Source organism: Macadamia integrifolia, chromosome 12 (assembly GCF_013358625.1).
Source record: "Macadamia integrifolia cultivar HAES 741 chromosome 12, SCU_Mint_v3, whole genome shotgun sequence".
NCBI classification, from domain to species: Eukaryota; Viridiplantae; Streptophyta; class Magnoliopsida; order Proteales; family Proteaceae; genus Macadamia; species Macadamia integrifolia.
The window spans coordinates 11,980,939-12,003,106 of NC_056568.1; the positions used below are offsets into that span (position 1 = coordinate 11,980,939).

General features: G+C 40.8%; 1 non-coding gene across 1 annotated transcript; it reads left to right on the forward strand.

The window, feature by feature from the left end:
* The first annotated feature begins 11,996 nt into the window (after window positions 1-11,996).
* LOC122058540 lies at window positions 11,997-12,102 on the forward strand. Its single transcript, XR_006133832.1, has one exon. It is a non-coding gene; the product is annotated as a small nucleolar RNA R71 (small nucleolar RNA).
* The last annotated feature ends 10,066 nt before the right edge of the window (window positions 12,103-22,168 follow it).

The following is a 22,168-nucleotide window of genomic DNA, read 5'->3' on the forward strand; positions in this document are numbered from 1 at the left end:
GAGCCTATGCCTCTAGTCCTAGGAGGACTGTAGTAGGGAATACCCTTCGAAGAGACACCCAAAATCTCTACCAGTCGGTCCACAGTAAGAATGATCTCCACACCCTTCACCATATTGATTATGGCAAACCCCCTCCTCCTCAATAGCCTCAAGGTTGCAATAGAACTTCCTCACCAAGCCCTTGTAGCACGGTCAGTCGATGTTGAGGATAGACTCCCAACCAAGAGTGGAAAACCTCTCTAAACCGGCCAAGTGATTCAATACATAGATAAGAAGGATTAAGGTGATGGAAATCACTAAGTAAACACAAGTGATGCAAAGCGATGAATGAGATGATGCATGTGGTGATTGAGGTATATAGTGATCCCAATGAGATGTAGCCTTAATGCATGAACATTCTAAGAATATAGAATATGAATAGATCCTTTCAAGAGAACACAAGAAATAGTACTAGATTAAACAAGAGATAGCATATCACTACTTGGATTCGGAATAAGAGATTGAAGGATTGCAAACAAGTAGACCTAACATGTAGAAAATTTTCAAATTTTGAAGTCTAGCCAAATGGAAGAGTTACATTTCAATGGAAACAATTATTGACGATTCTAATATGCTTGAGGAACTATGATTCAAATGTAAACAATGAATTCAAGAATGGCTAGGTATAAAATTTCCTAAATGTTCTGCCCTCGCCTTTTGGGCAAGTCCATATAAGGGTTGAGAACAACCATGCCATCCAAATTTGGGCAAAATATGCAATGGAATGATTAGTAAACACTATGGATGCCCCAAAATCACAAATGGAATGGTAGATTGACATAGAGGAGAGAAATGAACAATAGAAACCCCAAAATCGATTGTTAGGGCATAAAAAGGGAAAAATGCTCCAATGTTTCCAATCTAGGGATCAAAGTACTTGAAAACTATAATCTAAGCTCTACATTTGCATGTAAATTGTTTTCCATGGAGAGAATCGAAGGAAAAAAAACCAAAGTTCTAACCACATTGACGATTTTCCATTCAAAAAGAGAAACCCAGATTTTTAGAGAGAAAAAGAGGTTTTGTAAACTCACCTTGATGATTGAATGAGAGAGAATGCAACTTGAATGGATCATTGCATCAATTTGATGAGTTGAGTCGTAAGGGATCGCCTAAAAATCTCCCAAGAACCGCCTAAGTTGGAGTGAAAGAGAAAGGAGAGAATGGGGCGAAAAACAGGGGTTTAAACCCTTTTAATCGCACCCCTCTATCAACTCTGGCAGGCATAAAACCGATGGGTTTCAGCCAGCCATGCCCACTGGTCTTTAGCCCACCGATTTTGGCAGTGAGTGCCCAATGCCGCCCGTGGGTCCTATATGGCCTGCATTGGTGGATTTGAAGGTCATTTTTGAAGAATAATGAAGTTATAAGGGAGATTTGGCCGACACATATAATGCAATGCAAATTTGGATTTTGAATTTTCATGTGCATTTTTCCTCGATTGTTTTAGGGTGTAAGTGCACAAAGTTGCGCACTAAGATTCGAGCGATTGTGTAATGAATTACAATACTAACCTTTATAAAATTTTCATGCAAATCAGGTACACTTAACAATGGTACGCACTAGATCCATGGGTGTCGCTCGAGGTGCACCTTGAGGTCCCCATCCCGTTGGTAGGCCACCAATCAATAGGAGGCCTCAACCTATGGGGCAAGCATCTAACCCACAACCTCAAGAGAGATCAGAATATGGCTCATGAGAATCCGCCCATGGCTACACTTCCTGATCCTCCACCAGTACTTACCCTAGGTGATGTTGAGAACTTGATTCAACAATCGAATCAGATTCTCCATCAGCAGATTCTCCAACAACAACAGGTATTTATGACTACTATTCAATAGCAATGGTATGCTGCACTACCAGGTCAGCCTCCCCAGGTAGATATTCTACAAGGTCCAACTGGAGGGCCTAGTGTTGGGGCACAGGTTGGAGGTACACCACCTGGCATCAACTCTCAGAACCAAGTTGGAGGTACACCACCCGTACTACCTCAGGGTACACCTCCATATATGATGCCACCTCCTTACCCGTACCATCCGGCATATGCACCATATTTTCAGCTGGTGGGTCATCCCACAAGAGTGGTAGATTCATTCAAAAGGAACCTACCACCTACATTCATTAAGGTGGAAGTGACCCTTTGGAATCGGATCAATGGATCCAAGAGATTGAGAAGATATTTGAAGTGATTGAGTGAACCGATGCTCAAAAGATTATTTGTGCAGGGTTACAGTTTAAGAATGAGGCCAACTCCTGGTGCCAAGCCTCAAAAGCCATATTGTTTGCTACACACATGGAACCCATATGGGAGCAATTCAAGGAGTTATTTTTAGCAAATTACTACCCTCGGAGTTTTAGAGACCACAAGAAAGCGGAGTTCTCAGCCTTGACTCAATGAAGCAAGTCTGCCCTTATTTATCAGTAATAGTTTGAGGCCCTATTCTACTTTGCACACCCTCACATGAAATCGACTAAAGAAAAGGGCAAGAAGTTTCTGAAAGGATTGAAGGTATCCATTAGCATGATACTTGAGGCATTAGATTTCACTGATTATGCCTTGATTGTACAGAAGGCCAAAACCATTGAAGATAAGTTGAAAGTGAATCATCCCTTATACCTGGAGTGTGGAAGAGAGCGAACCCTTATGCGGATTAGGTCCTTCATACAGGCAGCCCTACAGGCCATCGGGTTATCCTCCTCAACCCACTAGTGGGCTGGGTACTACATCTTTTTGACTGAATACCAGTACGGTGCCCCCAACTACTAGGCCACCTCGCCCTCCACTTGCTACAGGTCAGGCTCAGAGAGCTCTTGCTCTGGTTCAAGCTTTGCAGAACTGTTGTTTTAATTGCCATTCATATGGACATTTTGCTAAAGATTGTCGAGCCCGGCCAGCCTTACCAACCAATCAGCCTTCTGGGTACAGACCTACTTTGACTTAAGGGAGTCAACTACAAGGAAGGATGTATGCTTTATCAGCTGAGAAAGCTGAAGTTAGCACAGAAGTGGTAGCGAGTACGATTTAATTTGAGAATTGCCTTTTGGTAAATATTGATGATATGCCGTACTTATGTGTATTACTGTGTTAGATGTCCTACCTGTCTCAGGTATACTAGCATATGTCTTGTTTGATTCAGGGGCTTCATATTCATTTACATCAAAGAGATTTACTAAGAAACTTGACATGACACCCAAGATATTAGAGCATAAGATGATAGTTAGTACACCTACAGGCAAAATTTCACACTTGAAGGGAGTATATGGGCCCTGCACCATTGAGATAAGTGGAAAGCAATTAGATGCCCAACTCATCTAGTTCAACATGCAGAACTTTGATGTTATACTAAGCATAGATTGGCTATCAGCTCATCGAGCAAGCATGATGTGTGCCGAGAAATAGGTCAAGGTGATCGATGATGAAGGGAAGGAACTGATATACCAAGCGGATATAATAAAGCAGGCTAAAAAGGTCCTCATCTTCGCCCTGCAAGGGTGAAGTTGTTGAAAACTGGGTGTCAGGTGTACCTATCATCGATGATTGATTTAGAGGCAAAGGTCACACCTCTAGAGAAAGTAGAGGTAGTTAAGGAGTTCTCAAATGTCTTTCCAGATGATCTAACTCAGCTACCACCTGACAGGGAGCTAGAATTTGCCATAGATTTGGTCCCTGAAGCCGCCCGATGTCCAAGGCTCCATACAGAATGGCACCAGGGAATTAAAGGAATTGCAAGCACAGTTGCAAGATCTATTGAAGAATGGATTCATATGCCCAAGTGTATCACCTTGGGGTGCTCTAGTGTTGTTTGTTAAGAAGAAAGATGGAAGCCTGCGTATGTGCATTGATTATTGGGAGTTGAACAAGTTAACCATCAAGAACCAGTATCCATTGTTACGCATTGATGATCTGTTTGATCAGCTACAAGGTGCTAAGGTATTTTCAAAGATTGACCTCAGATCCGAGTATTATCACCTCAAGATAAAGAGTAGTGATATACCAAAGACAACCTTTTGAACTAGGTACGGTCATTATAAGTTCTCAGTGTTGTCTTTCAGGTTGACCAATACACCAACAACTTTCATGGATTTGATGAACCGAGTGTTTTATAATGTTCTTGACAAATGGGTCATTGTTTTCATTGATGATATCTTGATCTACTCGAAGTCAAAAGAAGACTATGCAAAATACTTGAGGATGGTACTACAGAGACTGAGAGAGCAATAGTTGTACGCAAAATTCAGCAAGTGTGAATTTTGGCTCAAATAAGTTGGATTCCTATGACACGTGGTGTCTGAAAATGGAATCGAAGTGGATCTGGATAAGGTGAAAGCCGTAGTAGACTGGGAGGTACCCAAGAGTGTGACAGAAATTAGAAGTTTCTTAGGTTTGGCAGGTTACTATAGATGGTTCATTGAGAACTTTTCTCGGATTTCAGCACCAATGACCAAGTTGACTAGGAAGGGTATAAAGTTTGATTGGTCAAAGGAGTGTGAAGAAAGTTTTCAAGAGCTGAAGAAGCAACTCGTGTCAGCACCAGTGTTAACAATTCCTTAAGGCACAGGTGGAATGACAGTGTATACCGATGCTTCCAAAGTCGGGTTGGGTTGTGTACTTATGCAACAAGGCAAAGTGGTGGCACATGCATCCAGACAGTTGAAGGACTATGAAAATAACTACCCTACCCATGAATTAGAGCTAGCAGCAGTCATTTTTTCCTTAAAGATTTGGCGTCACTATTTGTATGGTGAAAAGTGCGAAATATATAGTGACTACAAAAGTCTTAAGTACTTTTTCACCCAAAAAGACTTGAATACGAGACAAAGGAGATGGCTTGAGCTTATGAAAGATTATGATTGTGATATTCAGTATCACCTAGGGAAGGCCAATGTAGTGGTAGATCTATTAAGCCAGAAATCTCAAACTGTATCACTTGCCCATCTAGCTGTCAGTCCAGAGCTTGTATAGGAGGCGATATTAATGGATGAAATGCTTTTGTATGAGGGAGCAATCGTGAAACTAGAGTACCAGTCAAATGATGTCTAGCAGATGACTATGTCCTTGGCAGCTCTACAAGTACACTCATCTATCAGGGAAAAAATCCTAATAAAACAACCCTTGAATCCTGAGTTACAGCAAATCAGAGAGAATATTCAAGAGCACACAATGAATGACCCTAGCTTTACATTAGCCAGTGATGGGACACTGTTATTTCGGGACAGATTGTGTGTACCCTGCGATGAGGTAACACATGACAATATAGTAAAGGAAGCACATAGTTTTGAGTACTCTTTTCACCTTGGAAGTACCAAGATGTACAAAGACCTAAAGCAACACCACTGGTGGCTAGCAATGAAATCCACAATAGCTTTGTATGTGTCGACTTGCCTTGTATGTTAGAAAATCAAAGCTAAATGACACCAACCTTTTGGCACTTTTCAACCACTCCCGGTACCCGAGTGGAAGTGGGATAACATTATAATGGACTTCATCACTGGACTACGATATACACCCAAAGGAATGGATGCAATTTGGGTGGCAGTTGACAGGCTTACTAAGACAGCTCACTTTATTCCGATCAGAACCAATTACACCATGGATAAGCTAGCAAAACTTTACATGGATAATGTGGTATGATTACATGGTATACCAGTGAGCATTGTATCAAACAGAGACCCGAGGTTTACCTCTAGATTTTGGAAGAGCTTTCAGCAAGCCTTGGAATCACAATTGAACCTGGGTACGACCTTCCATCAACAGACAGACGGACAATCTGAGCAGACCATATAGATAATAGAAGACATGCTCCGAGCCTGTGCCATGGAAATGAGTGGCAGTTGGGAGGAATATATACCTCTTATGGAGTTTGATTACAATAACAGCTACCAAGGGACAATTGGGATGGCTCCATATGAAGCATTATATGGTAGAAAATATAGAACTCCTCTATATTGGGATGAAGTAGGCGAATGCTGAATGCTTGGACCGAAAATGATTTAGATGACATGCGACAAAGTCGATGTCATTAGAGAAAGAATTAAAGCAGCTCAGTCACGTCAAAAGAGCTATGTAGATAGCTGTAGGAAGAAAATGAAATTTCAAGAGGGAGGGAAACTATTCCTAATAATATCTCCTACCAAACGTCTATACAGATTTCACAAGAAAGGCAAGTTAAGTCCGAGATATATTGGGCCATTTGAGATTTTAAAGCAAGTTGGGGCAGTAGCATACATATTGGCATTACCACCTTCCCTCAACAGTGTTCATAATGTCTTCCATGTATCCATGTTGAGGTGGTACGTTCATAATCCATCCCACGTGCTACCTGTGGAACCGAAATGCTTAGAAGTTGATATGACATATGAAGAACATCTGGCTGAGATCTTAGATCAGAAAGTAAAGACTCTCCGCCATTGCTCTATCGCTTTTGTGAAGATTCGGTGGGCCAACCACCTGATCGACGAGGCATCTTGGGAGAAAGAGGATGATATTCAAGCCTTGTATCCTCATCTTTTCGAACAACCAAGTACTACAATTTCAGGGATGAAATTTTCAAAAGGAGTGGGTGGTAATGTGATACCTTACTTTCTAAACCCGATCTAATTACATGTATTGACTTGGTTTTATCATATGGGGGCTGAACCATAGTGAACTGATGCAAGTACCATATGGAACATGGTCGCAAGAGTGACCTTGAACTTGGGTTGGCTTGACATGATCGAGCGGGTACCAAGTGTAATATGTGCATTCAAGCCTTACACTTGCACGCACCATGAGACCATGTACAAGAAGTAAATGTACATACTAGTATTTGTAGGTGCCAACGTAATATAATTATATGTGGGAGTTTATTTCTATTGAAGCCCAAGTGGAGCACTAACAAATGAGAATACCCACCTGAGATATACCCACCTGAGATATACTCACTAGAGATATACCCACCTGAGAATAACCACCTGAGATATACCCACCTGAGAATACCCACCTGAGATGGTATCCACCTATAACTAAAAGATATTTTGCGGGCCTAGTTATAAAAGGGGGGGAGACATTTTTTGTTTTCTCCATCATTAATGATAGTTCGTTGGTGGGAGAGTAAAGAAGAAAGAAGGAAAATCAACCGTAGAGCTTCACCAGAGCTGGGTCTTAGTATTTTGAGCCTGGATTAATGATCATCTCACTGAGATCTTCGATTTGAGGTAGGTATTGTACATATTCTAAGGATTCTTAGGAAACCCCCTTTCTTAAATCCTCTTTTTGCTTTTTGGGAAAGAACCCACTTGGATCTTGCTAATCCTACTTAGATAATCAAATCTAAGTTCTAATAAAAGGTGTGTATAATGATTTTGAAGGATTTGGAAGGAGTGTTGGTGAAGATTTAGAGTATTTGAAGGTTTTGAGCTAAAAAAGTGAAATTTTGGGTTTCATGGTGTTCGTGAGAAAGAGGTAAGAATCTCCCTTTTTCTTTTGATTTGATCTTAGATCTAGGTTGAGAATACATGATTGGACCTTAGATGAGTGATTTGAGTCACTGGATCGACCCCAAGCAAGTTCCCCAAGCCGAAGAGAAGATGGGGAAGATGATAGAAGATTTTCGTTTCAAGACTGGGAGGTGTTTCAGACCCACCTGTCTTCGGGTCTCTGGCCCACTTGAGTTCCCTAAACTCAATTTCTGAGCCTCTGGTGTAACCGATGGGTATAAGACCGGTGGGCTCCAAGGCCCACCTGTCTTTAACTCATGCTCACCTGTCTTTCCAAAATACCCAGAATGGGTCCAAATTTGATGAGTAACCCCCATTTAGGATTCTAAACCCAATTTTGGTGTTCAAACATAATGATTTTAACCTCAAATAGTGAAACGATAAATCATTATGTTTATAATAGGTTACACTCATTATACGCGTATGCACACATCGGATCTCTTACGTACCGGGTACAAGTACTGTGTACATATACAAGTAAGTGGGGAGTGGACTTTGATTTAAATTATGAATGTTTATGCATCACTTAACATGTGTTAGTCTAGTTATGTCATCATGTCACTTGTATGTAGATTAGTCATCACGTATGCCATATCACGCATTGTATGTGTATTTACATAACATGCTATGCTTTGCTTTATGATGAATATCCTTTATGTCTTGATGTATGTGATGGAGAAATTTCATTTGGACATGATATGTATACTAAATTAAATGCCATAGACGGCTTGAAAACTAGTGCATGGTGGCTCGTGGAATGGGATGTGGTGCCATCGTGTAATTGTACTATGCTCATATAGAGGCATGAAGCTAAGAATTGATTTTCCCCTTTGTGCTACGACCCTTTCCAATAGAGGTTTACGTGTTGGGGGACCATTGGGGAGAAGCATCAGGTTGTGATTGTCAAACTCCTACAATGGTTAGAAGTATGCACGACTGATCGCTAGGACAGTCAATGACCCCAATGGTATATTTAGAGGGTCGATCGTACTGCTTTTATTTCAGGTGGAGTCACCCATTTACTTTCTATCATTTAAATTTTTTAGGAGTTGGCATGCATTTTAAATTTCGATACCAATAGTGGGCCTTTCCTAACAACCCTATGGGCATATCGTGGGATTGGGTCCGCGGCTCATACCCAGGGCATACGCACACTATGGTTATGAGTAGCACATAACCTATGACCTAACAATATTGTTAGGCTAATAGGATTAAAATGAATTACATACATATATGGGCATTTGTATTGTGACTACTTGTGTGCTCTTCCTTTCTACTTATTGGGTTAGTGAGCTCATCTCACATGCACAACTCTTTTTAAGTGATTTTATAGGTTATCCACCTGAAGATCAGGAGCCAGGCCCCACTGTGGAGTTTCCCTCTAAGGACTAGTGGGTCCCTATTGAGTTCGAGCACGGTCTCAATTTCACGTGTAAGGATGGTGCTACATGGCAACAGTGACTCCAGAGTGATTCTTTTTTATTCTTTTAATGTACTCCCTTTTGACTACTTGATGCTTAAATTATTATATTTTTGTGTATATATCATGCCTTCGGGCCCAAATGTATATAACTTTCATGACTCGATTTTGGTATCAAGTATTTGGAAAACAATTACAAGTATTATTATGAACAGATCTTCTGCTGAAAATATAGATCTTATCTTAGTTTAGTAGATGTATGATGTATTTTAGTTATTGCATTGTTGATCCTGGTAGGTTTGTGAGTTAACCGAAGTTAACTCGGTCACTGGCTCGATTTTGTGCGAGCGGGGTGTGACAAATCATCCATGAAAACCTCAAGAAAATCTCCCACCATGTCATAAAAGATAGACATCATGCACCTTTGAAAGGTGGTGGGTGCATTACATAACCCGAAGGGCATCCGTTGAAAAGCGAATGTACCATAAGGGCACGTGAAAGTGGTTTTTTCTTGGCCTTCAGGACACACAGCACCCTGATTATTACCTAAATAGCCATCTAAGAAACATAAATGGCTTTGGCCTGCTAATTTCTCTAGGATATGATTAATGAATGGCAAAGGAAAGTGATCCTCACGGGTGACAGAATTCAATCTTTGATAATCAATGCATTCCAACCAACCTGTGGTTGTGCAAGTAGGGGACCTTGTAACCCTGGTCGTTCTCAACTACAGTAATGCCCGACTTCTTAAGCACAACTTGAGTGGGACTCACCCACTTGCTATCATAGATGGGATAAATAATGTCTGCATCTAACCATTTCACCACCTCTTTCTTGACAACTTCGTGCATGTTAGGATTCAATCTCCTTTGCGCATCCTGGAAAGGTTTAGCTCTATAATCACAGTAGATATAATGTATACAAATTGATGGGCTAATACCTTTCAAATCAGCCACGGACCATCCAATGGCAACCTTATGTTCATTGAGAACATCCAACAATTTGCTTTCTTGATCATATGTCAAATTGGACACACTAATGATAGGGAGTGTCCCATTCGATCCCAAGGAAGCATATTTCAATGAATCTGGCAAGAATTTAAGCTCTAACACTGGTGGAGACATAATTGAACTCAATGTTGGCTTCTCAACCAAAGGAGGAAGAGACTCAAACTTGATGGTCCAAGGAGGACAATTAGAAAAGGTAGGAGCATCTAATAGAGCATTGACCTCAGCAGTGTAAGAATCAACATCAAAATCATCACCTCCAAAGAAGGTCAAACACCGCTACACTGGGTCATCTGCTAATATCACTAGGGTGTACTCTGCTACCACCTCATGTATCACATCAACGAAGAAACACTCGTCCTCACGTTGAGGCCCTAAAGAAGCATTAAAGATGTTCAATGGTAGCTTCTTATTACCAAGGGAAATGTCCATTGCACCTGATCTACTATTGATACATGCATTGGCAGTGCCCAAGAATGGACGCCCTAAGATTATCAACTGTGGTTTTTCATTAGTAGGTGCTTCTATGTCAAGAACAATGAAATCCACAGGAAAATAAAGCTCATCAACTTTCACTAATACATCCTTAATGCAACCTCTAGGGACTTTGATCGAACGGTCAACAAGTTGGAGAATAACCTCTAAGGCTTCAATTCTCAAACCAAAATGATCACAAACTGAGCTAGGTAAAATATTCACACTCGCCCCTAGATCAAGGAGAGCATGCTTAATGGGAAGATTCCCAATAGTGCAAGATATGAGAGGTGCTCTTGGATCCTTAAGCTTAAGGGGAAGATTATTGGAAAAGATAGCACTCACTTGCTCAGTTAATTTGGATAGTTTTTCGAATGTGGGTCTTCAGCTTATGCTTTTGAGTACATAAGTCTTTCAAGAACTTAGCATAAGCTGGAACTTGCTTTATGGCATCTAGAAGGGGAAGGTTGATCTGGACTTGTTTGAACAATTCCATTATCTCTTCCATTCTTGAACCCTTCTTGCCAGATGCAGAAAAAGAAGGAGATTCTAAACAAGAGGGAAAGGGGCTTTAGGCATATAAACATTAGGATTACTGCCTCCCCCAACTTGTTTAATCTCATCATCCTTAGAAGCTTGTGGAGCTTCAAGACTGGGGTCTGGACTCATCTCTTTCTTAGAATCCTCTGCAAGGGATTTCTGTTCAGGTGTTCCTAATACTCGGCCATTTCTTAGGATCATGACTGCTTGGGCTTGTTCATGGAAAAATCGATTGCTAGGATAACTCTTAGGATTTCCTACCACTTGACTTGGAAGTTGACCTTCCTCCCTCCTATTGATAGCATCGGCTAACTGACCCAACTGAGTCTCTAACTTATTGAGGGATTGAGTATGTGAGCGTAAGAGTTGTGTGTTTTGGTCCAACCCATTCAAGGCACGCATCACCTTTTTCTCTAATGATTAATTCATAGGCGGTGGAGGAGGTGGTTGCTGCACATCTCTATAGGCAATCTACTGATTGAAAAAATTCTACCTATATGGTGGATTTTGGAAACTATTGGGTTGTTTCCATCCAAAATTGCGGTGATTCCTCCAACCTGGGTTATAGGTCTGGGAATATGGGTCATTACCTGGTTTAGAGAAACTCTGGGCAGCCTGTGCATGTTCTTAAACATATTCATGGAATTGCACAGCTTTAGGGCAATCACCCACATAATGTGGAGGATTGGCACAAAGAATGTATGCATCCTGATAAGTGGGAGCTGGGGTAGATTGCCTAAAATTCTGCCTTATGGACAATAAGCGGTCAAGCTTTTCAGAAAGCATGTCCACTATGGTGTTTATAACCATAGATTGGCCTACCTCATAGAGGCCACCTCTCTTTTGGGATCCAGTGGTGGCGGCTTCAGTCCTAGAGGCTAACACATGATGTAGAGAATTTTCATTGAGAGTTTCAAATAGTTTTCATGCCTCATTTTCACTTTTATGCATAAAAGTGCCTCCACAGGAAGCATCAACTATATGTTTATAGCTATTTGTCAATCCATCATAGAAACATTGGACCAACTGCCACTTAGGTGCAGCATGATGGGGACACTTTCTAATTAGATCCTTAAGTCTCTCCCAGGTCTCATGGAATTGCTCACCATCAACTTGTGAAAAAATAGTGATGGCTTGCCTGGTTTGGTAAGTCCTATCTATGGGAAAGTACTTCTTTAGGAACACCTGTTGCATTGGGGCCCAGGTCTCAATAACTATAGAGGAATCCAAAGAATTAAGCCATTGTTTGGCTTTATCCTTAAGGAAAAATTGGAACAAGGTTGATGAGCACATTTATATGTGAAATCTAGGGTAGTAAAACATGCATTTTACATATTTAGAATGGAGCTACCTTGGGTTTTACTCTCTTTTTGTAGGTTTTATATTTTCAAGGCTTTAAGGACTATCAGGCGCTATATTTCCAATTTTACAAGTAAAGAGGTCCTATTTCTTTTCATGGTTGCGAAGAGGACGAAATTATGAGCAAGATGAACGTGTTCCATTGCAAGTACACATTCGTTTGGTCAATCGTACAAATGATTATTCTTTTTGGGGCAGAAAAAGAATAATGGATCAAAACTGAACCGAGATGCAGAACCAACCCATCTGCAGTTGTTCCAAGGGTATAAAGAATATTCTAAATGCTAACAAGGATCGATGGACCACATCCTTCAGTGATTGAAGATTCATTTTTGGTAACAACTACCTAGCGTAGTTGGTAAGTTGTGGTGTGCAAAATCCCTTGCTTATTAGGAGGTCTCAAGTTCGATTTTCTCTTTTCTACTCATCACTCAAGGAGGTCGGCCAAAGGGTTTCTTATGTAAGAGGAGAGAGAAATAAAGAAATAAAGAGAAAAATAAAAAAAGGGAGAAAAAATAGGAAAGGGAAAAAAAAGAAAAAAAATAATTAAAAAAATCATCCAAGATGCTACCCACGTTTGAAGAAGAGAGAAAAAAAATAAAAAGGAAAAAAGGAAGCAAAATCGTTAGAGATTCCCTACTTCCTACAATTCTCTATCTTCTCTCTTCCACCTCATCAACAAGATAAAAGAAAATCTTTTTTGTTAGAAGCTAAAGATTTTAGCTTCTCTCCCCCATTCTCTATATAATAGAATTAACACAAGGGGAGGGAAAAAATTCATTCCTCTTCTAGGGTTTTTTTAGTTGCTCTATCTCTTTCTCTAGTTTTCTCTTTCTCTAGTTCTAGTTCTAGGTTTATGCTTTATACACTTTTGTAAGTTCTTTTTATTCAATTAATGCAAACACTTTTGTTTTTGATTCAGTCTTTTATTTTTATTGTTTAAGCAATTCAAGTTGTAATTTTTAAGTTCTAGTTCTAGGCTTAGTACTAGGTGATAAGAATAAGCTATGAAGCATGTCTTTCAAGTTCAATTTATTTTTTTTTTCAGATTTGTTTTCTCTAGTACTAGAAATTTCAGATTTGGTTTATTTCAGATCTGGTTTTTAGTACTGGTAGTATCTCAAATCGATTAACTTTTCAGTTCAAGGGTTGAAGTTCAAGTAAGTAGGCTCCTTCAGTAGTCTTCTCTTCCCCCTCTCATTCCCTCTTCTGACTATCCTTTTTTTTTTTTTCTTAATTTAGGATTTTAATTTCAGTCATTACATTATTTCTATCCCTTTCCCCCAAGGTTCATGGCTAGTGTATGTGTTGGCTTTGCCCCTCCTAACCATAGAACTATCAATTTATTGCTTTTATTTTAATTGTCTCCCTTTCTCTAAAGCCAAGTAAAGTAACCTTTGTAAGAGTGACTCTCTAGTCAAGTAGAGAAGCTCATATTATGATGCTTCCCTCGAGCTAAGTAGATAAACCTACTTGTGAGTCTCTCTCTAGCTTAATCCCCTTTCTTTTACTTTATTTTTATTTCAGCATTTTTTTCCTTTATTATTTTTTTTAATTGTGTGGGTTGTTTATTTTCAGTTATTTATTTATTTAATTTTAATTGCGTGGCTTGCGTCTTTAAATTCTTAGATGACGAATGGTTAGGACGTTATTTTAGATACATATGTTTAGGTCGGCAATTAGAATTAGATCACAACCATTAATCAGTTTACTTTCGTATTATTAAAAGAAAAAAAATAAAGTGGTTGCTCCCTCAGTGTTCGACCCATAGCTACACTAATCCGTACGCTTGCGGTTACATTTTTTAATAAAAAACAAAGGTCAACCTAAGGGCAACTTAAAAAAAATTCTGGATTTTGATGGAGGAGCATATCTTCAAAAATTCATCTAGGTGCTTGTAGGGTTCCTCATTACTAAGTCCGTAGAAAGATGGGAGCATCTGAATGATATTGGACTTGATCTCATATTGGGCGGCCTGAATAGCAGAAACCTTAATACAAGAGGTAGATGGATAAGTCGATGGGTAAAGTGTTCACTTAATGGGTGTCTTATAGGTCCATTCTCGTTTGCCATTTTATTTTTCAGAATTAAACGAAAAGTTCTCTCAATTTCAGGGCCCAAATTAGTCAAATTGGGATGACAAGAACGACGACTATGCATCAACTACCAATAACCATGAAAACAAAATAAACTAACCAGAAAAGCTAATGTCCAGGCTATGCAAGAGGGTTGAATGCGAATTCAACGAGTCAGGTTGAAAATGGTGCACTCTTCTTTGCTTTACAAACTGGGTTACCTGTAAAACAAATTAAAAACAACTAGCTAGATATCTGGCTTTCACCCATGAGACCCGGGTTCAATTCTTGACAATAGAACCATGTTGAAGATATTGCTCTGCAAACTGTGCTACCTACAAAACAAAATGAAAACAACTTAGGCTGCTCTAAACTTAAACTAAAGAAGAAGAAAAAAAATTCTGAAATTAAAATGAAAACAAAATAAAACAAAACAGCTAAATCAATCTTAGTAAACCGTGCTTCAGTTCTCCGGCAATTGCTCCAAAATTTTGATCGTTGTCGTGAATGAATCAAAATAAACCCTAACTAAACTATGAAATAGTGATAAGAAAGGGGTCGAACCCACAGAGAACTAGAAGGCTAAATCTACTAAGATTGAGGTGAATGTTGTTTTAAAAATCAAATTGGTAAAATCCAGAATTAAAATTAAAACTAAGTAAACCAATTAACATGAATAAGAATCAAAGAGAAGAAACTATCCTTAAGTCTCGAATTCGTTTTGGTATTATTACCAATTTCTGATTCATACTTCGGTTCACCGAAACTACAAGTTCCAATACAATCACAAAAACACAATCTTTCACTAAACTAAGCATAACTTATCCTGTCAAGCACTATGGTCTATCGCTTTCGCTTAGCACGCTTAGTTTGATTGGTTAAAGGCTATCATTAGTGTCTACCAAAAATCACATGAAATACTATTACTTGAATAGAATAAGTGAATCACATAAAAAAAATATCCTAAACTAATTTAACTATTAAAATCATCAACAATGGGAAGGGACCTTTAAAATCAAACAATCAAGTATGAATTTAAACCAGAAATTAACTAGTAATAACTCAAAACTTCATCTAGACCTAAAGATAGAAAAGAACTTAGTGCTCATAGTGCTAATGGATGAATGACAACAATGATGATGATGGTGATGAACCCTTGGTGTCATGGTAATCCTCCATGTGTAATGCTGTCCTTGAAAATCCGTCCCAAAGAAAGCGCGATCCAAGAAGAAAGGAGAACTATCCAAACTAAGAAAGTAAAACCAGCTAGCTTTCCTCTCTATGAAGGGTGTGATATGGAAGCCTTAATTCCCCCAAGAATGAGTGTCTCCCAATTCCCCTAAGGAGAAGGGTTGAAAGGGATATATCGATGGAGAGACAGTGCATGGGCGATGGGAGTTAGAATTGGAGTAGGAAAGAAAAAGGAGAGAGAGCTGTGGGAAGTGAGAACTGTGGGTAGGGTGTGTGGGAGAGAAAAGAGGAATTGTAGGAGAGGTAGATTCGGTGGGAGAGAGGGATTAGAAGAGAGAGAAAAATAAGGGAGAGAGAAATGAGTTCTATGAGAGAGAGAAAAAACCGTGGGATGGAGGAGAGAAAATAGGACAAGAAGAAGATTAAGAAAGAGAGAGAGAGGTAGAAATGCGTGGGAAGTGAGGGCATGAGATAGAGTTCTAAGATGGGATGGACTTATGAGAGTGAGAAGTTGTGTGAAGGGGATAAATAATTGGTGGGTGATGGAGAAAGAATAGGGAGAAAGAGGATGTGCGCGTGAGGTAGGAGAGAAAATTGAGAAATTACAGGAGGGAGAGATTCTAGGAGATTGTATTGTAGAAAAGGAGAATTTAGGACAAAAAGGAAGCCTAATCTAATTTGGATAATGAGAGAGAAAAGATAAGAGAAAATAGGGGAAGGGAGAGGAAATAGGCATGTGAAATAGGGAGAGAGAGAGAATCGTGAGGTCTTCTCTCTCCCTAAATTTCCCCCTTTTTTATATTTTTATTTTTTATATTCTCTTCTTCTCTTAGAAATTCCAACTCTACCCTTGATCCTTTGCCCTTGCTTCTAGACTGAACCACATCCATCCATTTAGCATCAAACCAATGCATATCTTTTGAAAATCCTGCAACCAAATATTATCCCAATATGTGGTCAAATTACTCATGAAAATCAACTTAAAATTAACAATTGAATATTAATTTTATGAATAATTGTGACCTGATCAAGTTACATATCATTTACTCCGTCTTCATTTTACATATCTTTAAATTTTTTTATCCCAATGTTGATCTCCATAATTCCAACTTAGTATTAATCCCTACTTCTATCTCATCCATCAAAGAAATATTATTAGCAAACAATATCTATAAGGAAACCTCCTCTTGATTGTTTCTTGTTAAATCATTTATGGTAAATGCAAACAAATAAGGACTTAAAACTAATTCTTGATGTAACTCAATTGTAATTAAAAATTCACCACCTTAGTGCTCCATAATTCTTATACAAGTCACCACACCATATGTATCATACGTTTCTTTAATTATGTTCGCATATTTATTTGAAATATTTCTCTTCTCTAGTACTTGCCAGATTAACTCTCTAGGGACTCTATCATAAGCTTTTTCTAGGTCAATAAAGACCATATAAAGATCCTTGTTATAATTCCTCAATCTTTTCATGAGTAAATAAATATGATCTGGCGTAGATCTTCCTGGTATAAAACTAAGGTTCTATGTAATAATAGTTTCATGTCATAGGTGGTTTGAATAGCCCTCAACCATAATTTCATAGTATGACTCATTAGTTTTATGCCTCTATAGTTATTGCAGCTCTTAATATCACCTTTGTTTTTGTAAATCAGAGCCACGATAATTCTCTTTTATTCATCTATTATTCTCTCTATGCTCATAATTTTATTAACTGAAGATATGATTATCAGTAAGAAGGACTAATAAAATTCAGTCTGAAATTTAACGTGTTGCCAATCTTTTTTTTTTTGGTAAATGCCAATCCATATTGTTGCTGTGGAGAATTTGTGGAAGGCTGAGCGCCAATCCTGCACAAGCACAGAAAGCAGAGGCCCGGAGGTGGCTCCGGGATTAGCCCTCCGATGCCCCAGTTAGAGACTCACACAACAGTTTTTCTAGAAGAGTAATGGTGTGAATGTATTGACTTGCCTGGTTCTATCTTTCGGATTTCCTCTTATAAGATTATCCCTTGTAGAGTCCTACTAGGATACGTCCTTCTTCCTCAGAAGGGATTGAGATGGTTTATTGGAGGACTCCTCATTGCCTGCTCCACGATTCCTTAGGGAATATTCCCTTAGGCGAATGGAGTCCTATTATGACTCTAAAATTGAGGAGAAGTTTGGTTCCTCTGCCACATCTGAAGCTGTGGTGTAGATAGTGGCGAGATGCCATGTGTCCACGTCCGATTGAGTAGTTTAGTTTGTGCATATTAGAAGCCCCCTTAATGCTGTTGAGAAACCCTTCCAATGGGAGTAACAACGTCCCTCTTTCTTCTTCTTTTTGGTACTTTCAGTTTAGCTTCGACCTTTGTCCTGCCTGAGGGAGGACCTTCAGTTAGGTCCGCTCGGCCTTGGCTTGAGCTCCCAACCCAGGGAGAGACCTTCGGTCAGGTATGCTCGACCTTGGCCTGAGCCCCCAACTGAGGGAGTGACCTTCGGTTAGGTCTGCTCGGCCTTGGCTTGAGCTCCCAAGGAGGGAGTGACCTTCGGTCAGGTCTCCTCGACCTTAACTTGATCCCCCAGCCGAGGGAGTGACCTTCGGTCAGATCTACTCGGCCTTGGCCTAAGCCCCCAACCAAGGGTAAGGAGTCGAGGACGAGTGCCTTGCTTGTGTGTGTGGCTCGAGTGGGCCTCAGGAATCCTAACTAAAGATGTGTCTTGTCATTAATGAGCCAAGCAAGCCGGACCGTCACACCTTTGTCTACAAATAGTGCCCCTTCTCCTCATTTTGGCACCCTCTCCTTATTTCTCAGACTCTTTGTCCTTCGGTTATTCTTTTCCTTTCTTTCATCTTCGGTTATGTTGAGTGCTTTCATAAGTAAGTCTTTATGTCCAGCTCTTTAGGTAGTGGTCTCTTATCTTTCGAGGGGATAGTATCTAGGCATTGTAGTCTAGGATGGATTCGAGGGATGTCATCGGATTCGTCTTCTGAGTCCACTTCATCTCATGCCTCCTCTTCCTCCACTGCGACACTTTGGGAATCCATTAGTGGTCTGAGTGGTGAAAATATTAGGGAGGGGATTCTTGAATCCCGAGGTAAGACGAATGAGTCCCTGGCAATCGAGGCCAAGGACATTGTATTGACGATGACCAAGGCCGAGCTTGAGGAGCTCCGGGCTTCTTGCAGCATTCAGACGAGTTTGTCCTTCAGATCCCAAAGGCCATAGATAGAGCTAGCAATAGAAACCCTGAGGAGTTGTGCTTCTACCGAGATGCCTTCAAGGCCAGGCTTTGACTTCCCCTCCATCCCTTCTTCAGCAAGGTGTTTTGGCATTATGGTATCTGTCCTGCCCAACTGACCCCAAACAGATGGTGACAGATCCTCAGCTTCATCATTTTTTTCTCTCGATTTTGGAGACCCCTCTCCTTCCTCTCTTCCTAACTGTATATCCCTCAGTTCCAGTAAGGGGGATTCAGGCTGGTATTACTTCAGCCCTCGAAAGGACCTCAGATTGCTGAACCGATACCCCACGTCGATCCATGGTTGGAAGTTCAAGTACTTATTTGTGAGGGCACCAGAGGGATTTCCCCTTGGCAATGTCTGGGACATCCCTGACTTAGAGGATGTGAACTCCACACCTGTCCTCTTTAGGACAAATGCAGAGTCATTGTTGATGGCCAAGGATAAGCTTCAATGTCCACCTGTCGAGTCTAGTAGCCTTCAATCAGATGCCATCCTATTCCAATTTGAGCTTATCCCGGGGGAGTCCTAGGTTTGCCCGAATTTGTTCTTGCCTTGGATTATCCTTTCCCTATTCTAATCTTCATTATTTGTATTGCAGTGCAACTCTCTAGGTCGGAGGTCAAGGCAGCTGCAACAGCAAGGCAAGCCTAGGTGAGGGAAGCTCGAGCGAGGGAGTCGCAACAAAAGCAAAAGCAAAAGCATAAGGACAAGAGGAAGGACATAGCTTCGGAACCGACCTAATCTTCTTCTAAGAGGTAAAGGAGTGGGGAAAGAGATCCAACTATGGAGGCCATTTAGGCTCTGGCCACCCAGGATCGTGGTGTATCCTCTCCACTCAAGCCTCCTTCTGAAGCCCAACTCCAGAGCTTAGTTCTGAACCGAGGCCGATCCGAATATGACTTCTTCCCTAGCTGGTCTCTAAAAGAGGATGACTCCTTTACTATTGGAAAGGTAGCTATGGAGCTGGTACAAAAGGGGAACCTTTCGAAGCTCAGAGGCAGGGGACCTTGGCTATGGTTACCAGTGCTTGTGTCTATATAGCAGGGGTAAGCCTTCTTCGGCCTTCGTCGTTCTTTTTATATTATATTTTTTTTGGTGGACTGACTTGTGTTTCTCTCAGGCCCAGAACCAGCTTGCCTAGCTTACTATTTGAATTGAGACCTTGGTGGGGGACCTCGAGAGGTCTGAGCTGGAGAAGGTGAGCCTAGAGAATGAGTGATCCCTTCTACTCGAGAAGGTGGAGCATCTAGAGGCTGACCTCCTTCGGATTAACCAAGAGACGATTGTGAAATTTTGGAGCTAAAGGCACAAATGTCAAAGAGGATACAGGAGGCCGAGGCATCCAAAGGTACAAGGCTTTCGAAGACTTCCGCAAAGAGGTGAAATAGGCTGCACTTCAGAGTACACCATAGGCTCGACTGAGGTCCGAGACTAGGTCCTTGAGCACTACGCTGAGGTATCCTTCAAGCATAGTGGCTTGGTCTTTGAGGAAGAGGGTGGTGAGGTGGTCCCCGTTGCAACCCTGGTGGCAGAAAGCAAGGAGAGTGATGATGCTGAGGTTTAGTAGCCCCGTAAGGTTCCTTTCCTTGGGTCTAATGGCTCCGATCGAGATGCCCCTAACACCGCCAAGGACGATGCAACCCTGATGACCAATGCCCCATGAGACTTTCCCTTCTCTTTTTTATGTAATTTGTTTTCGGCCTTTGGGCCTTGATATGTAATAGGGGCCTTTGGCCTCTCTCTCTGATGTAACTTTGGCCTTCGGGCCTTTTTAATGAATGAACACCTTTTTCCCTATGGATTCTCTTACTCTTGTAATGCCTTCGTCGTTTCCTCCTTCGTAACTCCTCTGTCTAGTCCAAATCGGAAGGACGACCAAGGAGTCTTTGGCCCTAAAGCGAGGGCATGAGGGCCGAAGCTCTTATGCAACTAATTTTTCTAAGTATAATATGTGCTTCGGCCAATCTTAAGTATATGGTATAACCTGGTTATGCTTTTGGCCCAATAGTATGAAGGTCGAAGCTTTTACATAGGTAGATTTTCTAAGTGTTGTACTCCCCTTCAACTTCAGTCTTGTCCGAAGGTCGAGAGGTAAAGCTATTTCCCTCCTTTTGTGACTTTGGATGAACCCTTTAGCTATCTCTAAGCCTATGAACGGAGGGAGTTCCCAAAGCGTGGGATCAAGTTGTGGCCTCGGCTAGGGTCCTTCGGTCAGGTCTGTTCACCTTTGGCCTGAGCTCCCAACCGAAGGAGGACCCTTCGGTTAGGTTTGCTTGGCATCGATCTGAGCTCCCAACCGAGGGTATGTTCTTTAGTAGTAACCGTTATCCAGAATCAATTGCCATGAATCAGCTTTCTTTTCTTTTTTTTAATCCTCGGGAGCACTCGGGGATGGGAAACTACAAATTGTGCGTGCTTAAAAAGCAACAAGTACTAAGGATTTAAAAATTTTAAAAAATAACTAAGTAAATATGTATGTTGGTACTACTGGTAAAATTTCCTCAAGTTATTTGAGTTCCATGACTGGGGTACCCTTTCTCCTCCCGTATTCTCTAGGCGATAAGAGCTTGGTTGTATTACCCTAGTGACTCTGTAAGGCCCTTCCCAATTTGGAGCTAATTTCCCTTGATGCTTTGGGTCTGACACCTCTGCCCTTTTTAGGTCGAGGTCTCCTATTCTGAATTCATTTCTTCAGACTTTGAAATTGCAATGCCTTGCCACCTTTTGTTGGTAAGCTATAATCCTTTCCTGTGAGTCCTCTCGCATTTCATATAGGAGGTCTAGGTTGGCCCGAAGTGCCTCATCATTTTTGCCCCATCGTAGTACTGAATTCGGTGGGTTATAGCACCGATGAGTTGGTAAGCTATAATCCTTTCTTATGAGTCCTCTCGCATTTCATATAGGAGGTCTAGGTTGGCTCGAAGTGCCTCATCATTTTTGCCCCCATCTTAGTACTGAATTCGGTGGGTTATAGCACCGATCTCAACTGGGAGTATAGCTTCTATGCCATAAGCTAAATTAAAGGGTGTTTCTTTAGTGGCTAACCTTTAAATTGTTTGGTAAGCCCAGAGGATGCTGTGTAGTTCTTTTGCCCATAGTCCCTTTCCATTGTCCAATCTTTTCTTTATCCCTTGGAGCAATGTGTGATTCGTTACCTCTGTCAGTCCATTGGTAGGGGGATAACCAACGGATGTCTTCTTGTGCTCAATTCCGAGGGCTTCACAAAATGAGGCAAAAGTTGGATTGGTAAACTGGGTTCCGTTGACTGTAACTATCACTTTAGGGATCCCGAAATGATAAATCATCGTCCCTTCGAAGAAGTCTCGTATGTTCTTTTCTGTTATTATGGCC